A 16,852-nucleotide genomic window follows, 5' to 3' on the forward strand; every position below is an offset into this window, starting at 1 on the left:
CCACAGAACTCTAGTGGTTATCAGTTTACCAGTACCCTGCAAGGTGACATTGTTCCCATCCCACACCATACCCATCCTGAAAACGACACATCTGATGTTGTCCTAGCATCTCCCAACCTTCTTGGATGTATCACTGCAGAGATCCTCTATCTGACAGGAAGTAAATACATACCTTCACTCCTCACTCTCTCCAAATATAACCTCATCTCCATGCACCCCACCACAATCTTCATGCAAGAGTTATTGAAGACTTCTTCTGCACCAATTTGAATGTCTACTGGGAACCCACAGAAACCTAGACTGGAAGTGACCGCCTATGCTTCCAGCAACCTGGCGATATCCCTCATGCCACATACTTCCTACAGCAGACTCTGCCAGACTCTATGTTCACCCACATTCCTACCAAGACCATATATCCTCTCCTCACAAGCCCTGCTATTCCTCCATGAATCCTGTTGCATGTACCGCTCCTTCTTGCAGGCTCATGACCAGAATACACTCACATGCCACTGGCAGATACAAATACATAGTAGAGATTTGTTAAAAAGAAAAAAAAAAGTATTGGAAAGCATTCCATGAACTCACTGTCAGTAGCCCCATACTTCACTATCCGTTTCTTCATGACAACCATCCCTTATGTGATAACCTGAGCAAAGTTAACCATTTTGCATCCTATCTGTCTAACATCTTCTCCATTGTTGATGATCCACATTTTGATTGCACACTTTTCTCTACCATCCACGAACATATAAATTCCACTCCCCCCCCATGGCTCCCAGCTTCCAATACTTTGAAAACATACCATAAACAGAATTAAACATACCAATTACAGCACATAATATAAAACAAGTAGTCCAAAAGAAAATGCAAAACTTCCTCTGGACACAACTGCATTACTCATCTACAACTCAAAGAATGCACCCTCTCCTTTACCATCACCCTTGCCACCCCTTAAAAACTATCCTCTCCCCAGATAACTATCTTCATCTTTGGTAATAATCAGAAATCCTACATTTCCTCAAACCACACAAACATCCTACTGTTACCTCCTCCTACTGCACCATCTGCCTCACCTCATTGTTTAGCATGGTCTTTGAACCCATCCTCTCCCAACACATTCATCAATACTTGAACCAACACCACCATTTTCCCATTAACCAGTGTGGCTTCTGATCCAATTTGTCTTCTGATGACCAGCTCCTGCACCTCACGCATCTCCTACCCCACCAACTCAACTTCCATAAATCTGTTTTTTTGCCTCCCTTGACCTAGAAAAAGCCTACAATTGTGTATGGCTTTTTGGTCTCCTTTTCAAAATGCACACGTATGAACTTCCAATTAACTATGTCCACCTTGTTGCATCCTTCCTATCTAATCACTCATCCTTTGTCATTATTAACAGTACCAATTCCTGTACCTTCACTGCAGGAGTGCCCCAAAGTTCTGTCCTCTTCCCTTTTTTATCTCCTCTACACTGTGGATATGCCCGAAGCACTCCCACCAGTCCAACTCCTTCAATATGCTGATGACACCGCTTTCCTTGCCCTCTATCGTACTCTCCAGAAATCCCAATGATCCCTCCAAATCTACTTCAATCAGTTTATCTCCCATTGTCATCAATAGCTCCTGAAGATCTGCCCCTCCAAAACCCAGGCAATAGTTATAGGATGAACCATCCACACATTTTGCCCCCATGATCTCTAACTTACTATTTACAACTGTCCAATCCAGTTCATTAACACACTAAAGTATCTTGGAGTAACCCTTGAGTGGCAACTAATGTGGAAACCTTGCCTGCTGAGCATCCAACAGAAAGTACACAATAGACTAAAATTACCACCAGGCCGAACTTTGGGATTACACCCGTCCATTATTCTCTACACCTACAAAAACCCAGATCCAAGTCATCCTCTGCTAAGCAAATGTTGCATGGATCTCCTCCTCACCAAGATTCTATAAGTCCCTCCATATACTCAAATGCCATGTCTCACTTCTCACATCTATTTACCTTTCTCCACATAGACCCTCTATCATCTCATCAAATTACAACTCCTCCTCGTCCACATCGAAAACTCCACATCTTCTATACTATCCACAGACTAGATTCAAATAATGCTGTTGTCTCATCTCTGATCACCAATCCTGGTATGTTGCTGTGCCTTCACAAACACATCCCTCCTTCCCTACTCCTACACACTCTCCATATCATATCCCAACACAACTGCAACCAACTCCCTCTCTCAGACAATGAGATCCACCTTGACATTTATCCCTCCTACCAACCTTAGCCCTTCACCCACCATCCCATTCCACTTTATGACTCTTCTCTTTCTTTCATTTTTTATTAGCTTGTAATGATTTACAAAGTGGATTGCAAATGAAAAATTCAGTCACTGTTCATGTATTAGAATACTGGGTAAAAACATACCAGCTTTTGATCAGCTTTAGAACATGATGGTTACATTCAGTTGAAACAAGAAGGAAAATTAATCCAGAGTGAAATGTCTAAAGGAAATATTTCACAATAAACAGACTGTAATTGTTAATGCAAGAATAAATTACAGTGGCAAGACTCATCATGGAGATAGTACCAAAAGATGTCACTAGATCATGGGATGACAGAAAGTTAGATAATGGGACTGAATCATAATTGCGATCTTTTATTTATGTTGGTGTTGTTACATATGACTTGCACACTATTGCAGTTGTGCAAGTTCAGCACTATTGAAAGGTTGTAAGGGGAACAATGATACCAGCTTGGCTGATAGCTAGGGTGATTGTGGGGAGGAGAGCAGTGAGCAAGCAGCAAATTTTGTCATGTTGCCGACCACAGGAATTCTTAACATGTACTTTGGTTTTTTGTGAATATCTATCATGTTTAAACTGCACTCTATCTGTCTGACTTTAAAATTGGACTGATACGCAATACTAGTACTCATTTCTTCAGGAGGCAGTAAAAGTCTAGATAGAGGCCAGTGATGTACGTATGTATTTCTTGCTACAATGTTGTTGACACTCACTGTGACACATAATGGGGATAAAAGGGCATGTGTCAGCTGGTTCTACACAACCAATGAGAGAGCAATGGGCAGGTGATATATTTAGAAGCAAAACTATAAAAGTGAAATGTGGTATGTATTTAGAAGAAAACAGATGTGTTCTCAGATCCCACCATAATGACAACCTCAGAAATAGGAACATGTTCAGAAGAAACAGCCAAATACTTGTGACAATGAAGATATTCATTTTGTAACTATGCTATTAGAATAATAATGATGATGATTAAAAATAGTGATACCACGGACAACAAGATTAGTAAGCAAAAAAGGTAAAAGAAGAAAATGGTCCAAAAGTTAGTGCAAACCATTTCTTTTTGTTTGTTTTATTTCTCCTAGTATTATCAGTATGTATACAATCAACTAACGGCGTAAGTTTAGAATAGGTATAATGTTAACTTTTTTGCAGATACTTTGTGTCAATAAAACAGTTTGTAATTTTGATTAGTCAGACTATCATTTATTATCATCCTTTGCATCATTTGCATGATATAGGAATTGTCATAATACTGTCCAGAGTATGCACAGCAGAATATTACAAATTTCTATCAAACACATAAAATTAACATTATATAATATGTTGAAAATTAAAACATTGAATTAATGGGTTGTTCTTTTAAATGCTCTTATAATATGTACCATATGTGATGAGTTTATATATTTATTTGTCCATATAAATCTCTTTTTCAGTACATGTATTGTACACAGGATATTGGACAGAAAATCTTTTTAGCTATTGGCTTTTCAAATGTCAAACATACATTATTTAAATGTTTATGACAAATTAGATCTATACAGTTAATAATTACAAATTTCTGAAATACTGTATATTTATAACTTATTTCTACAATAAAAGATACAAATTATATTTTTTTTCCCTTGTATAAGATACTGTGAGATTGAATAGTAGCAGTTTTTCAGAAGGTAGGCTGTCACACACTTTTTAAAGCTTTGTAGTTCAGGAAGAGATTTTATATATCTTGGTAATCTGTTGTGAAGTTTTGTTCCTGCATGATATACACCTTTTTGGCATAATGTGGTGTTACAATGATTAACATGTATGTCACTGTCTGACCTGGTACTGTAATCATGGACACTTTTGTTTTGAGGAAAAAGGTTTTCTTTTCTCAGTATGCTCTTTTTGACATGCATGACTACTTCCAGTATATAAATGCAGGGAAGGGGTAGGATCTTTAAAGAAAGGTTTGCATGGTTTTCTGCTGCTCACTCGATTCATTTTTCTTATATTAGTACATTTTGGAAAACACATATTACACATAATTTAGAGTTAAAAGAGTATTAACGAGACACAGAACTGATAATGAGAACAACATGATATTGACAATACAACTATCAGTTAGTGATTTAAGGATTCAAAATATTCCTCTATGCTATAAAAACATTTATTTATCAGATACTTTTTTAATTCTGACTTAAATTTTCCTTCATATTATGTTTCCCTGATGCAGAGTGGCAGAGCATTATAAAGCTTTATTCATAGTGGCTCACATGTTTTTGAGCTTTTGTTTTTCTTGTTCTTTCTACATGCAGATTCTTACAGGTAAGTGTATTGTAGTCATGAAGATCTGAATTTACACGTAAACTACTCAAGTGTGTTCTTGTATGCAGTATGCTTTTTAAAATGTACAGAGATGGTACTGTATGTTTAGCTGCATGAACAAGGGCTTGCAGTGTGTTTGTGGAGAGCTGTGTGTAATAATTCTGATGGGCCTTTTCTGTAATTTAAAAACCTCTCTCAAGTGACATTTAGTTGCACCCCAGAATGTTATTCCATAGGATATATAGAATCGAAATAAGCCATATGCATTAATCTTGTATACTCTGCACTGCAAACTCTAGAAATTATTCTCAGTACAAAACATGCTGAATTGAATTTTTTGGATATGTATGTGACATGGTCTTTCCAGCTCAAGTGCTGATCAGTGTACAGGCCCAAAAATTTTATAGAGTAGACTTTCTGCATTTCATGGTCGCTCAATAATAAATGGTGATCATCCTTCTCATTTACTTTACCGTATTGTATGTAATTTGTTTTATTTAAATTGAGTGTTAACTTATTAGTGTAAAACCATTGTTGCACACTCTTCAGAACTTTTTCAGCTGTAGTGAATAAGGATTTGCTGTCACCACTTGAAATTATGTTTGTATATCTCCAGATAACATAATTTTTGATGATCTGTTGTGTCTTTAAATTTCATTTATATACACTCCTGGAAATGGAAAAAAGAACACATTGACACCGGTGTGTCAGACCCACCATACTTGCTCCGGACACTGCGAGAGGGCTGTACAAGCAATGATCACACGCACGGCACAGCGGACACACCAGGAACCGCGGTGTTGGCCGTCGAATGGCGCTAGCTGCGCAGCATTTGTGCACCGCCGCCGTCAGAGTCAGCCAGTTTGCCGTGGCATACGGAGCTCCATCGCAGTCTTTAACACTGGTAGCATGCCGCGACAGCATGGACGTGAACCGTATGTGCAGTTGACGGACTTTGAGCGAGGGCGTATAGTGGGCATGCGGGAGGCCGGGTGGACGTACCGCCGAATTGCTCAACACGTGGGGCGTGAGGTCTCCACAGTACATCGATGTTGTCGCCAGTGGTCGGCGGAAGGTGCACGTGCCCATCGACCTGGGACCGGACCGCAGTGACGCACGGATGCACGCCAAGACCGTAGGATCCTACACAGTGCCGTAGAGGACCGCACCGCCACTTCCCAGCAAATTAGGGACACTGTTGCTCCTGGGGTATCGGCGAGGACCATTCGCAACCGTCTCCATGAAGCTGGGCTACGGTCCCGCACACCGTTAGGCCGTCTTCCGCTCACGCCCCAACATCGTGCAGCCCGCCTCCAGTGGTGTCGCGACAGGCGTGAATGGAGGGACGAATGGAGACGTGTCGTCTTCAGCGATGAGAGTCACTTCTGCCTTGGTGCCAATGATGGTCGTATGCATGTTTGGCGCCGTGCAGGTGAGCGCCACAATCAGGACTGCATACGACTGAGGCACACAGGGCCAACACCCGGCATCATGGTGTGGGGAGCGATCTCCTACACTGGCCGTACACCACTGGTGATCGTCGAGGGGACACTGAATAGTGCACGGTACATCCAAACCGTCATCGAACCCATCGTTCTACCATTCCTAGACCAGCAAGGGAACTTGCTGTTCCAACAGGACAATGCACGTCCGCATGTATCCCGTGCCACCCAACGTGCACTAGAAGGTGTAAGTCAACTACCCTGGCCAGCAAGATCTCCGGATCTGTCCCCCATTGAGCATGTTTGGGACTGGATGAAGCGTCGTCTCACGCGGTCTGCACGTCCAGCACGAACGCTGGTCCAACTGAGGCGCCAGGTGGAAATGGCATGGCAAGCCGTTCCACAGGACTACATCCAGCATCTCTACGATCGTCTCCATAGGAGAATAGCAGCCTGCATTGCTGCGAAAGGTGGATATACACTGTACTAGTGCCGACATTGTGCATGCTCTGTTGCCTGTGTCTATGTGCCTGTGGTTCTGTCAGTGTGATCATGTGATGTATCTGACCCCAGGAATGTGTCAATAAAGTTTCCCCTTCCTGGGACAATGAATTCACGGTGTTCTTATTTCAATTTCCAGGAGTGTAGATTAGGAATAATAGGAGTCCAAGAACACAACCATGAGGGACACCTACTGCCACTTTCTTAGCATCAGTTATCCACTTTATTTATTGCTTATTCTGAAATGAAACGAGTTCCACAACCTGATTTCTATCTTGGAGATAGATGGATTCAAACCATTTCCTCTCAATTCCTCTGATGCCTATTGCCTCCAGTTTGTCAAGAAGAATTGATCTACTGCATCAAAGGCCTTGGGAAGATCTAGGTTGATTCCTACCACATATTTGTTATTGTCTAAATGTCTAATAATTTCTTCTGTATAGGCCTGTATAGCTGTTACTATGCTGTGACCTGTACAAAAACCATGTTGATTACAATTTAGAAGATTGAAGGTGTCAAGGTAGATTATGAGTCTAATTTTCACCAGTTTTTCAAAAAATTTTGATAAAGATGGAAGGAGGGATATAGGTCTATAGTTTTCTATCTTATGTGTATTCCCATTTCTGAATAATGGTTTAACCTTAGAAATTTTCAGCCTTTGGGGGAACACACTTTCATTGTATGATAAATTGGCAATATGTACCAGTGGTTCCAAGATTTGTGAGGTGACTTTTTTTATTATTGTCACTAGCACTTCATCCAGTCCTGCAGACATTTTGGGTTTCATACTGTTAATCACTTTCAATATTTCATATTTATTAGAGGGACTTATTATCATGCTGCTGACTACTTTGGTGCTGTTGTTTTTTCTTCTTTGGTAAAGCTCTTGCTTAGCTTATCAGGTACACTTAGAAAGTAGTTGTTAATGTAATTGGGCAAGACTTCCTTCTTTATTTCAATGTTATCACTAGATTTAAGTACAATATCCTGGTCTTTAGAGATTTTTCCTATTTCTCTTTTAACAATTTCCCATGTGGTCCTTGATTTATTGTCCAACTTCCTTATTAATCTATTGTTAATCAATACTTTTGCTAGATTAATTACCCTTCTATATACCTTTCTGTAATTACTAACATTTTTTTTAAAATTAGGGTCAGTATTAGTTTTCATTTCAGAGTTTACTCTTTTCATAGTCTTGGAAGAGTTTTTAATGACAGATGTGATCAAATAATTTGTGTGTCTATGGCTAGATGAGTTGATTTTAACTAATCTTTTTGGAAAGCAGATTTCCAATTTTGTCATGAAAAGAGAGGAGAAAACATTGTATGCAGCATCTGTATCAGTTAAAAATAAATGTTTCTCAAGGAGCTCCTTTTTTTTTAAAAAAAAAAAAAAAAGTTGGGGTGGGTTGTCTCATATTCAGGGTTGTCTTATAATTGGGTAAACACAGTATTTATCATTTAACTGAAATTTAATGGATTATTTTTAATAAACACGTAGAGGAGTGTCAGTTACAACTGTTGCACAGAAAAATATTATTAGAATCAAGAATAAAATTATTGAGCTGTCAGGAATGGCATCCAAATGTAGCATGCTCACCCGGTATGCAATGGTTGCATAATGAGTATAAAGATTCGGGGGCACTGGAACATAAAACAGCAAGGAGTGAATTGCTACAGACTGTGCAAGAGACAGTGTCTGGAATAGCTGATTCAGCATTGTGACATCATTGCAAAGGTGGCCTAATGATAGTCTTTTAACCGGAGGTGATAAGTAAATGCACCTAAGGACCACACAAGAACACCTTAAAGTAAACATTAGCCCAGCAGAGAATGCTGATAGGCTTAACAAACTGGGGCACATTTGATCTTCTGTATGGGGGAATCATGTCATCTACTACTATTACGCTCTCCCCTTCTTTCCATTCAGTGCGCAGAGTCTGATCATTCCGGCTATATCAGTGATACCAATGGAAGGCCAGCCCCATTAATTGCAGGATGACCTGTCGACATACAATGAACTGCTGCCAGCTGCTGCTAGATTGGATTAGATTCTGTTTTCGTTCCATATACACAGTTGTTGTTGTTGTGGTCTCCACTCCTGAGACTGGTTTGATGCAGCTCTCCATGCTACTCTATCCTGTGCAAGCTGCTTCATCTCCCAGTACCTAATGCAGCCTACATCCTTCTGAATCTGCTTAGTGTATTCATCTCTTGGTCTCCCTCTACGATTTTTACCCTCCACGCTGCCCTCTAATACTAAATTGGCGATCCCTTAATGCCTCAGAACATGTCCTACCAACTGATCCCTTCTTCTAGTCAAGTTGTGCCACAAACTCCCCTCTAGTAATACACAGTAATGAGGTGATTCTCATGGTAGTGGAACAAGCCAGAAAGGATAACATAAAAAACATAAAACATTTGAGTATAATACTCACTACCGTGATTATTTGTCAGGAGATTGTCAAAATAGTGGAATACATTACAGTAAACTGGGATTGCTAATGTTTACCAAATTAATACACTGTCAGAATGAAACATAGTTATGCACTTTCAATAAATTTTTCATACACATAATATTTAATCCTGACTGTTGTGACAAATTGCTGTCAAAACTGAAATCTAACAGATATTTTTACTGAATCTGGTCTAACAGTCCTTGTTAAGACATTCATTTATAGAACAGGAGTTGGCTATCAAAAAGTCTTTCAGGCTCTGTTTAAACTGTGATTTATCTGAAACCAAGTTTTTAATGACTGCTGGCAATTTATTGAAAATGTGTGTTCCTGAATGCTGGATTACTTTTTGGACCAAGGTACGTGATTTTAGGTCTTTATGGAGATTGTTCTTATTCCTAGTATTGATACTATGTATTGAGCTATTGGTTGAAAATAAATACCTCCAAAAAACAATTGGTTTACAAACCACTGATTCAGGTGCTCTTTCCTCAAAATCTTCCATAAAAGAGTTAGCCACCAGAGGAGACAGAGGGCTGCCAATGGTGACACCATCAGACTGTTCAAAATATTCCTGGTTAAACATAAAATAAGTTGAGGAAAGAGCATGTCAAAACAAAGCAGTGATGTCCGATTCAAACTGTTGACCAATTAGCATCAAGGAATCCACAAGAGGTATTTTTATGAAAAGGAAAACTACATCAAAACTCACTAGATAATCTGAACTACTTAAGTGGAAAGCCCCCGGTCTGTTGGAGATACGTCGGTGATATTTTCATAGTGTGGCCCCATAGAGAAGAAAATTTAATGGAGTCTTTTCATCATCTTAACTCCATCCATGAGAATATTCAATTTACTATGGAACTAGAGAAAGATGGTTGCCTTCCATTCCTGGATGTTTGGTTAAACGGAAGAGTAATGGCTCAGTGGGACATTCTGTTTATCATAAGCCCACTCACACTAATTTGTACTGGAATTCTTCACATTGCCATCACCCATCCCAAACCATGAGTGTACTTAAAACCCTTGTGCACAGGGCACATATGGTGTCAGATGCAGAGAATTTACCTAAGGAACTTGCACATTTAAGGATGGTGTTCAGAGACAATGGATACCCAACCCGGCAAATTAACAGAGCCTTCTCAGCTAAAGCGAGGAACCGGGAAGTGAATAAAGAGGAAAACGCACCAGCCAAGCCCCTAGCTTTTCTTCCCTTCATTGGAACTATCTCCTTCAAAATAGCGAGGATTCTTAATAATTTTCATGTGAAAGTGGTTTTTCGTCCACCTTCTAAGATTTTGGATTTGCTGGGAGCGGTGAAGGATGATTTGTTACTGCAGAAGGCAGGAATTTACAAAATAATGTGGCAATGTGGTATGGCCAATATAGGACAGACAATGCGTACGGTAGAAAAGCGTTGTACAGAACATCAATGTTGCACTCACCTACTGCAACAAAGTAAGTCTGCATTGCAGAACATTGTACTTCCAACAGACATTCAATGGAGTATGACAAAACTTCGATTTTGGCCACAGCAACAACCTTTTGGGACTCCGTTATCAAAGAATCTGTTGAAATATGCATCTCAGAAAATCTAATGAACCGTGACACTGGTTACCAACTGAATAACGTGAGGAATCCTGTCATCTCCAAAATTTGCTTGAGATGAAGATGTCAGAAGACTTTGATAGCTGTGGCCAGCAACAATACTGATGGCAGTGGAGTCTTCCACCTGTGAGGGCGCTGTCGCTGGGCAGTGTGGTCCTTCTGTCTTTGCGACTTCAACGCCTGTGCGGCAATACCATCAGCGCACTATATAAGTTGGAATGGAGAACGTCTTTGTCAGTCCTTGTTCAGCTCGCCTGAAGATGGCTGGCAGTTATCTAGCTGAAATATCATGGAATGTAGTTTACGATGAGCAGCTGCAAGCCCGAAATCTCTTTGAACAGTTGATTCCCTGGGAAAATTTCAAATTTTACAACAATACAAGCCCCTGACTACCAATCTATTCTGTGAAAACCACATATCAATAGCACTTCCATTTCTGCTATATTTGCAGTGCATGTTTTAGTTGATTCACCCTATGTACGAGTACATGAACACTATACAGTAATAGGATGCAACACACCATGAGTAATTCCTGTGCAAAATAATGGGCATTTGTCACAAGGAGACATTTCAACTTTTATTTGTAACTTTGGAGTATATCCTTCACATTTTTAGTTCTCCTGGAATAACAGTGAAAGGGGAACCCTGCTATACAATGTTCAAGAAAGATTATCCAAGGGCAAATCATTTTTCCCCATTCTAGCATTCACTGAGTAGCTGCTGCAGTTCCTTTAGAGATACAGATACTATGTTTTAGTGTCATTGACAGTGGAGATTATTCTTACAGTTTTCATCTATCTTCAGCCTTAAGAATTTCAAACGTTTGACTTCACTGAATATCCTTTAATAATAAAATTTTGTGTTTACAGGACATCAGTATCAGAAACTGCTTACACTCTGTTTTGCAGCAGTTAAAAGTCACAGCTAGCCACAAGCTGGAAACTTGTACTAGTCTATTTTCTAACCATTTGTATGACAGTACACATCCTTAATGAAATTTATGACTCTGTAAAAAAAGAAATTTTTTGTCCATCTGTATGGTTATGTTCTTCTTGTATCAGTCATCTAAGGACCACACTATACTTTTTCTTAAATTTACTTCAGTATTCTCATGTCTGTTGCCTGTGCTGTTCCTTCCTTGCTTTAGTCGACATCTGGCCAGTTATAGCTTTGGATTTTCATGGAAATCAAAGTGTTATTGGAGTTTACTCGTGAACAAAATGCATGTTTGGTCTTTTGCTACCTCGGTGAACCATAACTCCTTTGCTTTGTTGCTGAGAAAGTAGCAGCAGATTTGACTGCTCAACCTGGCAGCAGTAAGATGAGCAATATGGGCAACAGAGAAAACTCCTCATCCTTCGAATAGTATCTGTGATCTTTCCTACATGTGCATAAAGTTCATGTTGTGTTGTGCTCTGAAATCACCCTTTTATTTGACTGGAACTAGTCTTGACTTCAAGATCTGTTTTACCTGTATTTCTAATTTCTTGATCAGACCTTTCCTATTCATTACAGGACATTTTATGGCATACTAAGCTTCCAGTCACTTTACAGTGCAGTAATGTCATACCTTGTTATTAATGGACATTGGTTTCTTCTTGTTGACAGTTTTATTTAGTTGATATGTTGTTTCCATTTTCCTGATTTGTGATGCAAAGGCTTCTTTCTCAGAGGTGTTTGACTCCATCCACTCTCCTAGGTATTTAAATTTCTCTATCTATTGGTTACGAACTCTAGATTAAAACTGAAGAAACTGCAAGAAGGTGGGAATTTAAGGAGATGGGATCTGGATAAACTGAAAGAACCAGAGGTTGTACAGAGTTTCAGGGAGAGCATAAGGGAAAAATTGACAGGAATGGGGGAAAGAAATACAGTACAAGAAGAATGGGTAGCTCTGAGGGATGAAGTAGTGAAGGCAGCAGAGGATCAAGTAGGTAAAAAGATGAGGGCTAGTAGAAATCCTTGGGTAATAGAAGAAATATTGAATTTAATTAATGAAAGGAGAAAATAAAAAAAATGCAGTAAATGGAGCAGGCAAAAAGGAATACAAATGTCTCAAAAATGAGATCAACAGGAAGTGCAAAATGGCTAAGCAGGGATGGCAGAGGACAAATGTAAGGATGTAGAGGCTTATCTCACTAGGCGTAAGATAGATACTGCGTACAGGAAGATTAAAGAGACCTTTCGAGAACAGAGAACCACTTGTATGAATATCAAGAGCTCAGATGGAAACCCAGTTCTAAGCAAAGAAGGGAAAGCAGAAAGTTGGGAAGAGTACACAGAGGGTCTATACAAGGGCGATGTACTTGAGGACAATATTATGGAAATGGAAGAGGATGTAGATGAAGATGAAATGGGAGATACGATACTGCGTGAAGAGTTTGACAGAACACTGAGTCGAAACAAGGCCCCCGGAGTAGACAACATTCCATTAGAACTACTGACAGCCTTGGGAGAGCCAGTCCTGACAAAACTCTACCATCTGGTGAGCAAAATGTATGAGACAGGCGAAATACCTTCAGACTTCAAGAAGAATATAATAATTCCAATCCCAAAGAAAGCAGGTGTTGACAGATGTGAAAATTACCGAACTATCAGTTTAATAAGTCACAGATGCAAAATACTAACGCAAATTCTTTACAGATGAATGGAAAAACTGGTAGAAGCCAACCTCGAGGAAGATCAGTTTGGATTCCGTAGAAATATTGGAACACGTGAGGCAATACTGACCTTACGACTTATCTTAGAAGAAAGATTAAGGAAAGGCAAACCTACGTTTCTAGCATTTTTAGACTTACAGAAAGCTTTTGTCAACACTGACTGAAAAACTCTCTTTCAAATTCTTAAGGTGGCAGACGTAAAATACAGGGAGCAAAAGGCTATTTACAATTTGTACAGAAACCAGATAGCAGTTATAAGGATTGAGGGGCACAAAATGGAAGTTGGGAAGGGAGTGAGACAGGGTTGTAGCCTCTCCCCGATGTTATCCAGTCTGTATATGGAGCAAGCAGTAAAGGAAACAAAAGAAAAATTCAGAGTAGGTATTAAAATCCATGGAAGAGTAGTTGAATGGAATGGACAGTGTCTTGAAAGGAGGATATAAGATGAACATCAACAAAAGCAAAATGAGGATAATGGAAAGTGGTCGAATTAAGTCAGGTGATGCTGAGGGAATTAGATTAGGAAATGAGACACTTAAATTAGTAAAGGAGTTTTGCTATTTGGGGAGCAAAATAACTGATGATGGTCGAAGTAAAGAGGATTTAAAATATAGACTGGCAATGGCATGGAAAGCGTTTCTGAAGAAGAGGAATTTGTTAACATCGAGTATAGATTTAAGTGTCAGGAAGTCGTTTCTGAAAGTATTTGTATTTAGTGTAGCCATGTATGAAGTGAAACATGGACGATAAATAGTTTGGACAAGAAGAGCATAGAAGCTTTCGAAATGTGGTGCTACAGAAGAATGCTGAAGATTATATGGGTAGATCACATAACTAATGAGGACGTATTGAATAGAATTGGGGAGGAGTTTGTGGCACAACTTGACAAGAAGAAGGGACCGGTTGGTAGGGCATGTTCTGATTAATTCAGGGATCACCAATTTAGTATTGGAGGGCAGCATGGAGGGTAAAAATCGTAGAGGGAGACCAAGAGATGAATACACTAACCAGATTCAGGAGGTTGTAGGTTGCAGTAAGTACTGGGAGATGAAGAAGTTCGAACAGGATAGAGTAGCATGGAGAACTGCATCAAACCAGTCTCAGGACTGAAGACCACAACAACAACACATCTGTTTGATTTCCTATCCTTTTGCCTCTAGTGCTCTGGGAGCAGATCTGATAATGTTTAAAAATTTGGTATTCTCAAAGAAGGTCTGGCATCATGCCTTTGCTGCTCACGCCTTCAATTTATTTATTTGTACTGCAGATATGTCTAGTGAACCAGAAAAAAATTGGAAGTTCATCTGCTACAGCTAGACAATTATCTGAAAAGTTCATATTTCTATAGCTAAGCCCGACCCCATTTCTTACACCTTTGTTTCTCATTCCCTTCCACCATTCGCTGATAGCTTTCTTGAGTGCAAAGTGGATGAGACAATCTTCTTGCCTGACTCTCATCCTGATTATAAAAGCATCTGTAATTTCATCCATAAATTTGACTTTGGATCTGATGTCTGTAAGAGTCTGTTGGATAACAGACATTTCTTTGAGAATATTCGTTCAGTGACATAAATCATAAGCCTTTTTCAAATCAAGAGATGTCACTATGGCTTCGTTATTTATGCGTTTCAGGTAAGGGAGAACTTGTTTAAGATTTATGATTTGTTCAGTACACAAACATCCTTTCCTGACCCCTCCTTGGCAGTCACCCAATTGCGAGTCCATTTACTTATCTGTCCTAGTCTGAGGCTATTGTACGTTATTAAGAGAAGAAAGATGACATGATAATTGTTTACATTCAGTCTGTCACCCTTCTTGTGAAGTGGGTAGATCAATGTGGAGAACTGCTGACATGGGTGTTCTTGTTTCCCAGATGTGGATTATCTCAGTTCATCAGCCCTCTTTTCTTCTGCATTCTTTCACAGCAATTTTCAAATCTTCCCCTGGTGCCTTATTTTTCTTTTGTGAAAGAATGAGTTGTCCAAGATCTCTTGTGGGAAGTAGTGAACCAGGATGGAACGGTGTGCTGTTTCTGAACTTGAAACTGGATTTTGGGCCCTCAAAATTAAGCAAGAATTTGAAATAATTTACCAGGATATGACAGTTGTTCTTACTGTACACAACTTAGGGCCCCTTAAGTGCAGACATGGGAGACTGCACTTGCAGACAGTTTATTTGAAAGTGTTACAGAAGTCTCAGATGAGTCTGTCTTGAAGTCTCCCTAAATGTGAACAAAGAGGTTCTTGTCAAAAGCACATTTTACCCTGCAGATAGTTTTTGTAGTATTTTTCTCGGGTCCAGGAGTTTTGTACAGTTATCTTAAGTTCCATTTCTGCCACTTAAGCTGCTTTTGCCTCAAAACATCTATAACACCACGTCTGAAATGTTTTGTTTCTCTTCTTTCTCTGTTTTACCACAGTCTATCATTCACTCTCAGAAACTACTTCCTCGAGGCTCAATTGAAATGCTGAGCATATCGAGAAGCATGTAACAAAGGTGTCCCATTTTTTCCTCCAGTCATATATATATATATATATATATATATATATATATATATATATATATATATATATATATATATATATATATATATATATATATATATATATATATATCTTTTCACCATCAACTTTTTCTTATTCCCTTTCGCTCCCCAGAATCACTATCCCATCCCCTCCATTAAAGTTATGCAAATCTGAGCCTCCTTTCTATATTGCCCCAATTGTTTAATATTCTTCTGATAAATAATAATTCAGGTTCAGTGACTACGTTTTTATGCACTAATAAAAGTACCAGTAATCACGAGCCTTGAGTTTCCTATCAAGCTGGATTTCTTTTCTTGATATGATTTAGTGCATATGTCATACACAAAAAGTTAAGTAGAAAAATGGGTAACCACTACGTTTGTTTGGTGATCGCTTAACTGGGAACAACGGAGTGTAAAGACGTAGACATTATGGCAGGAATCATGCAAAACAGAAGATGCCGACTAAGTTAACTGGGGCAATCTCGTAGAGAACTGGCCAGGGTGTTTTTGGTTATATAAATCTCACGGCTGAGTATCAATTACAGTGTGAAGCACAACTTACATAGGCCTAAGTACTGTAATAGCAGGTTGATCGGATACAAAAAATGTAATACGAATAAAATATGAGACCAACTCCAAGTACACATACGAATGAGATATTAGGCCCACCTACATGCAGGCGTTTATAGAGATCTGTTAAAACATCAAATGTAGTCTGCACGGAAATATGTATGAAAAGCAGGGAGTTATAAAATGTATTCGTTGTCTTCACTTAGATCCCAACGACTCCAAAACTACACTTTTGCCAATGGTACCGAGTCCCGGTGTAATTTTTTTTAAATCCCGTCATTTACATTCTCTCTCCTACCCTGAATCCTTTTGCACTGTTTTTTTTTTTATTACTTAACGATCCTTTGCAATTTTCATTTCCAATACGTATTTTACTCCTGGGAAATGATCAAATATTATATCTCCTATCGTCCATTCTCTAATCATCACCAGCTTATTGCAAACCAACAATGTAAGCAAGCTTCACTAATAT

The sequence above is a fragment of the Schistocerca serialis genome, chromosome 4 (genome assembly GCF_023864345.2).
Source record: "Schistocerca serialis cubense isolate TAMUIC-IGC-003099 chromosome 4, iqSchSeri2.2, whole genome shotgun sequence".
Lineage (NCBI taxonomy): Eukaryota > Metazoa > Arthropoda > Insecta > Orthoptera > Acrididae > Schistocerca > Schistocerca serialis.